Source organism: Brassica oleracea, chromosome C5 (genome assembly GCF_000695525.1).
Source record: "Brassica oleracea var. oleracea cultivar TO1000 chromosome C5, BOL, whole genome shotgun sequence".
NCBI lineage: Eukaryota > Viridiplantae > Streptophyta > Magnoliopsida > Brassicales > Brassicaceae > Brassica > Brassica oleracea.
Window position 1 is genome coordinate 26,644,504 of NC_027752.1, and position 6,434 is coordinate 26,650,937.

General features: G+C 34.7%; 1 long non-coding RNA gene across 5 annotated transcripts; it reads right to left on the bottom strand.

The window, feature by feature from the left end:
- Positions 1–3,099: 3,099 nt before the first annotated feature.
- On the bottom strand, positions 3,100–5,477 carry LOC106292893. Of its 5 annotated transcripts, XR_001260272.1 has the most exons (7): positions 5,135–5,477; positions 4,760–4,837; positions 4,615–4,677; positions 4,360–4,478; positions 3,660–4,264; positions 3,417–3,555; positions 3,100–3,139 (listed from the first exon to the last, which is right to left on the bottom strand). It is a non-coding gene; the product is annotated as an uncharacterized LOC106292893 (long non-coding RNA). The 5 variants fall into 5 exon arrangements; XR_001260275.1 differs by lacking the exon at positions 3,100–3,139 and having other exon boundaries at positions 3,289–3,555; positions 3,660–4,283; positions 4,615–4,681; XR_001260273.1 differs by lacking the exon at positions 3,100–3,139 and having other exon boundaries at positions 3,290–3,555; positions 3,660–4,283.
- Between the last annotated feature and the right edge of the window lie 957 nt (positions 5,478–6,434).

Genomic DNA, 6,434 nt, shown 5'->3' on the forward strand with positions numbered 1-6,434 from the left:
AAGATCTTATTGATATATCCTTCCTGAGACAAACTTAACTGTCCTTGTGATCTATCTCGAAATATTTCTATTCCGATCACATAAGATGCCTCACCCATATCTTTCATTTCAAAGTTCTTAGAGAGATACTTCTTCACATCATGTAACATACCCATGTCATATGCAGCAAGTAAAATATCATCAACATAAAGGACTAAAATCACAAACTTACTCCCACTGATCTTAATGTAGATACATCGATCAACAATGATCTCTACAAAACCATATGACATGATGGTATCATTAAACTTTATATACCATTGTCGAGAAGCTTGTTTTAGTCCATATATTGATTTTCTCAACTTACACACCAAATTTTCTTTTCCTGCGACCACGAAACCTTCAGGTTGGTCCATATATACTTCCTCCTCAAGATCTCCATTAAGAAAGGCGGTTTTCACATCCATCTGGTGAAGCTCAAGATCATAATGAGCCACCAAAGCCAAAACAATTCCAAGACTAAACCTGAAAGACGCAAGTCTTGCCTGATGGTGAAGCTCAGGAGAGAAGGTCTCTTTATAGTCAACTAGTAGTATTCCGGCGCTACGCGCCGGGTTTGTATATTTTATTCGTTAATAAATTTTAAATTAATTGTATGGTCTTAGTAAATAAAATAGTTTCAAATATATGAAGATGCAAATATGTTGAAAGAGAACGATAAATTTTCCGATCCATTTGATTGTGGTTAGCGATTGTAGTGTATCACTTGGTTTAGAACTTGTTTGAGTCAAAGAGGAAAAGCATAATGGGGTTATCACTGATCGATTCAATAGAAAATATAATAAATAGCTGATAGTCGTAACAAAGTTAATATAGTTGAACTTTAAACCTAAAGTAAAGTTGATTTTTGGAAAGGAAAAATGTAAATGGACGTGTTGGTTTTGTGATTAACTTTTTGAAAGAAAATAATAAATTGTTACATCCTCTTAAAGTAATATCAATCCTTGCATTCTTTGTCCATGTCATAGTTGTGGCAATTTGTTGAAGGTTTCATTGTGGCTGTATCGGTTTAATATTTTATCTTCAAAGTGATCTTGAATTCATTAAGTGAATTCTTAATCATGCTTCAACATTGATCATATTTGAATTTACTATTTTTCCAGGATAGCTTACCCAAATATTTTTTTCCCTTTTCAAAATTACTTTTGCACAACATTAATATACCATAAAGATACGTACCGTTGTCATAGTTCCCATCTGCGGATTGGCGTAGATGGGTGAGTCCTTTGATAGATTTGTGATGGAGAAAGTATTGACCCTTTAATGTAGCGAGCCTCTGGATTGTCATTATCTAAACATTTATTCGTTAACTGAACGTGTTAATTCATCATCCTGAGTGGTTCCGCTGCAAAATATCATAGGCTGAGGTTTTTAAAATATATGGTGGGGTCTGTGTCTGAAGAGTTTCCATCGCAACTGTCAATGCTTTCATATGTGTTATAAATTTTTACTGAAGTATCTGATACCATTTTTTTGTTTGGTTTTGAATATTGTAGAGAAATAAGTTTTACCGTGAATCTTTCTCTTTGTTGAAGATATAATATAATTTTTTTTTCAAATGGCAGTTACTGCGATATTAACAATTATAGTCATAATTTTTTGCTTTTTTATGTTGCATTCCATGTTTTAGGTTTAGTTTTATGGTGCAATAAAAATGAACTATTAAGTTACGGAATATATTGTTCTTTAACTACTGACGTTGAATTATTCACTAATTAATAATAAATAAATTTGGATTGTTTTTTTATGTCAAATATTGTTTGAGTCACATTTTTATAGTATGCGATTAATAAAAAAAAATGATTTATTTGTTTTGTGTATTTTAATTTTTCCTACCTGAATGCAGACAATTTATTTTAAATATCATTCATTATCTTCTTCATCTTTTTTCCTGCAAATTTATCATATTTAGGTCAGCGACAGTTGTATATTACTTTGTTTGAAGTGGCTTAGATGAAAGAGATTTTGTAATAAATTTCAAAATCTATGTTGAAGTGTGATGCATTTTGAATAAGCATCAGTCTTTTTTTTGTCTGGTTAATATGCTATTATAAACTATGAGAAACATTACTTAGACAATATTACCGCCTACAATTTTACCTGCATTATGAGGATTCACGTCTGATTGCACACCCTGAGCCGCTCTATGAGATCTATTCATGATGGTACTTCTTGCACCATGCTGAAGATTTCTTTTAAGCATTTTCTCTAATTTTTCTGCATAATTCGTCTTCTCCAGAAATTGAAACTCAGACCTCTTGATGTAGAAATTGCATCGCCTAGGATTCGAACGTAAGAGTATTCTTTTAAAAAAATGTTATCCAACGAAACCGAAGTATTTTTAATTTAAAGTTTGTCTATATCTCAGGTTCAATATCTATGTTCATATTTTCTACTGTTCCGAAACGTAACGTAACTGGCATTCTAACTTGTAACATGCTTCAACCAGCTTTTGTTTTAGGTTGGGTACAACAATGGCCGTGGTTACTTGAATGTTGTTGGTTTTAGTCTGGTGTGGTTGAAAAATTGGACGCATAAACTGGTTGATTGCATAATTATTTACCGACTTCGACTTAACCACAACTCTAAATCATTTCAGACAAGGTTGACATTTATTACACAATTTCCAGTGTAAGGAATACTATTAACAAAGTAATTATGATCAGAATGAAGCTAGTAGTAGTAATAACAATTTTCAGGAAAAAGAACCGGTTGATCATCATTTGCATAATGAACATAGTTACCATCAGGAGGAGATGGTAGATTATGATAGGGTTCATGATATGGTAGCTGATGCATTTGTAGCTCATGATGAAGATGAAGAACCTAATATAGATGCAAAAAAGTTTTACAAAATGTTAAACGCGGCGAATCAACCACTTTACAGTGGTTGTAGAGAAGGTCTCTCTAAATTGTCGTTAGCTGCTAGAATGATGAATATTAAAACTGATCACAATCTACCTGAAGTTGCATGAACGAATGGGCGGACTTGTTTAAAGAGTATTTGCCGGAAGACAATGTGTCTGCTGATTCTTATTATGAGATTCAGAAACTGGTTTATAGTTTTGGGTTGCCTTCAGAGATGATAGATGTTTCCATCCTATGGGTAACAAAAGTGAAATACATTAGTTAAATACTATGAGCTGAGTTGGAGAGTCTTGGTAATTTAAAATCTTATTCAAACTGCAGCATTTATCAGATAATTATATGCAAAAGGAAAAAATAACAAAAAATATATTTTCAAGGGTTTTGAGGGTGGTGCAGTGGCTTGTGCGCAACATGAGATTTTAATATATAGTCAATTACTAAACATGTTTTGGACATGTTATGCAAGCGTAGGTGACCAAACTCAGCTTGATGTAGTCTTAGAAGTAGACCTTATTAAGCGGACGTACATGTGGGGTTGAATTGAGAACACAGCTATTAAGCTCCTGGAGCGTGACTGACTTAAGTTCCTTAACACCACCATACTTGGAAGTAGTTGAAGAGGAGCCAGCAGCCTCACCACCACAAAACCTGCATCACGTTTGACCAAATTATTTGTAACCAAAGAAAGACCAAGTATACTTATAGATTGACAAATCAAGTCTAACTCACCAAGATTCATTTTCATTACTTACCTCAAGAAGAACATTCTCGGGACAGTTTAATACCAACTGATCAAAAGTCTCCCCTATCACAGTCACTAAACTTGTGTCTTCCTGCAGACTATACTTTTCATACTCTACAACTGGCATTGACCTGCAAGTCCTGAACAGAAATTCTAAATTGCAAATTTAATACAGATTAGTTTGTATAAATATTTGAAAGAAAAAAGGATAAAATATTGTAATTTTTTGCTTAGTGATGGATCTGATTTGAAAATACTTTTGAGTTCAGGTTGTTATCAAACACAGTAACCTGTTTAAGAAATCAATACATTGATCCACAATTGCTTGTAGCTTTATTATGAGTAGATAACAAAGCGTCAATCATGCGTCAAGCATCAGAAACTTACAGCCGTTTTTATTCTCAATAACGTCAAGAATGGCATCACAAGGTTCTCAATTTTTATATAACAATATATATATACATTAGCTGCAAACAAAATATACACATGAAGAGAAAATCTGAAGAACTAAAAATATATGGGAAGATTCAGCATTGGAAAATACATTCGATTTAAAGCTTCTTCAAGAGGCTGCACCTGATTCTGAAAGTCACCAGCCCTGGCAAAGATCTTTACCTAACCAAGGAAGAAAAAGCTAAAGTAGGATTCAATCATAATCGAATCTGTACTGGAAAAAAAATACTAACTGATATGACCAAAAAAGTTCTAACCTGAAGCTTTAGAGGGCTGGAGTAAACCCAAACAATATTGCTTTCGGTCAATTTTTTGAATCAACGAAAACTTGTTCCTGCCCAGAAAAACAATATTTACTCCAGTTTGTAAAATCCATCTGCATTACCGCATAAGACTTGTCATAATGATTCCAATAAAACGGCACAAGAAAAACAACTTACCGAACTGACAATTACCAATGTTCATGGTATAATAAGATTAAATTATAGCAAGAAATTAATCATAAATCTTACCAGTAGACTGTGCGCACCTTTCAGCTTACTGGTTTTGATCTCAGGAAACAGAATTTTGGCAACCTGGCTTTAGGCATAACGGGGAAGTGAAATAGTGAGGAAGGACATTTACAAAAAAAAAAAATATAGTAAGGAAGAAGAGTACCGGTTTGTTTAGGGAATTGTGGTGAGGGCTGCAGGCGTTATAAGCGACAGAGTCATTCGATGATAACTGAGATGGAACCTGTTGAGAAAGTGTGCATATTTCATGAGTAGTAGTTAAGAGTAATAATAACAGTTCATATGGATAGTGGATGTAACGGATGCTGGTTTAACTCCTTAAGAACTAAATTAGGGTTCATGTTGACCATAATTGGCAGAAAAGGGACGACCCTATGAATTCTTTAATTAAACGGTGGACGTTAACAGAGTCTTGGAAAAGACTCGCCTGAATCGAAAGAGCAACAGTCAAATTACTCTCAGTAGATAGATTTTCAGTAAAATTCAGAAAACAGAGACAGTGTACATATGCGGAAGTTACCTTTTCATTGACGAAGAGCATGTCATCACCTTGAGCTCCTCTCATTTAAGGCGCCTCCCAAGACTGGAGCAGTCGCACCTCCACAGGCTTTGCACAACGGCTTCTAAAAATATCTGGATCTGGGCTTCTAAAAAATAGTCTGAATTTGTGGGATTAATAATTTTGATCGGAGCAAACACCGGTAATTATTGGCAAAGGTTTGCTAGTTAACATGGCGGGTGGGGAAGCTAATCGATGGCAAGGAGTGCTGTTAAGGCTGTTAATTCGATCATTACAAAGATTGATTGAATGAAAGGAAAAGGCGTTACTCAACCTGTGTGTTTTACTGTTGGTGTATTATAGACTCGTTATTCCGACTATAAGACTATAGAGCTGATTAATTATAAGAAAGACGATGAGCTTGAACTGTTACATTTAGCCCATAAATTAAAATAAATGAACCATTTTGCTGTCAGCCCAGTTAAACTCTTAGATTAGTGTTTGAGGCTCAGTAATATAAATCAGCCCATTCGAAACAATACAAAGCAACAGACGGTAAAGCTTTCGTAGAATAAGAAGATGACGTGTCACAATTTGCCCATCTCTACCTGATGACATGGCGTAAGGAGAAGAGAGGTAAGTCTACTTTATTGTATAAGATGCCATCTTTCTAGGTGAAACCTTTAGCAACAAGGCGAGATTTGCGTCTTTCAGGTTTACCTTTTGAGTCGCGTTTCGTCTTATAGACCCATTTACAACCAATGGTTTTGAAACCATCAGACAACTCTACTAAGTCCCATACATGATTATCATCCATATATTTCATTTCTTCTTCTGAGGCATCAAACCACTCTTCAGAATTGTCACTTTCCATGGCCATTTTGAATGAGATCGGATCGTCATCCATGCTTAAGTCACATTCATTTTCAATAGTGTAAGCCACGTAATCGTTTGAAATGGCAGATCTTCTTTCTCTTCTAGAACGCCTTAAAGGTATTTGTGGTTCACTATTCTCTTCTTGAATTATGACATGTTCATAAACTGTATCTTCAGCTAGTGGGATTGGCTCATCATTATGTTGTCCTATTGTGTCATTAGAGTCTGATGCAGCAATAGGAACAACTACTTCAGGTGGAACTACAGGTGAAGGAACTTCAACCTAAACTTCATTAATGTCCACTTTTCGTGGTTCACCATTCCCACTAGTTTCACCGTTTTCAATGAATCTAGCATTACCCGAATAAACTATTCTCGTACTATGGTTAGGACAATAAAATGTATACCCCTTTGATTTTTCAGGATAGCCAATGAAAAATCCACT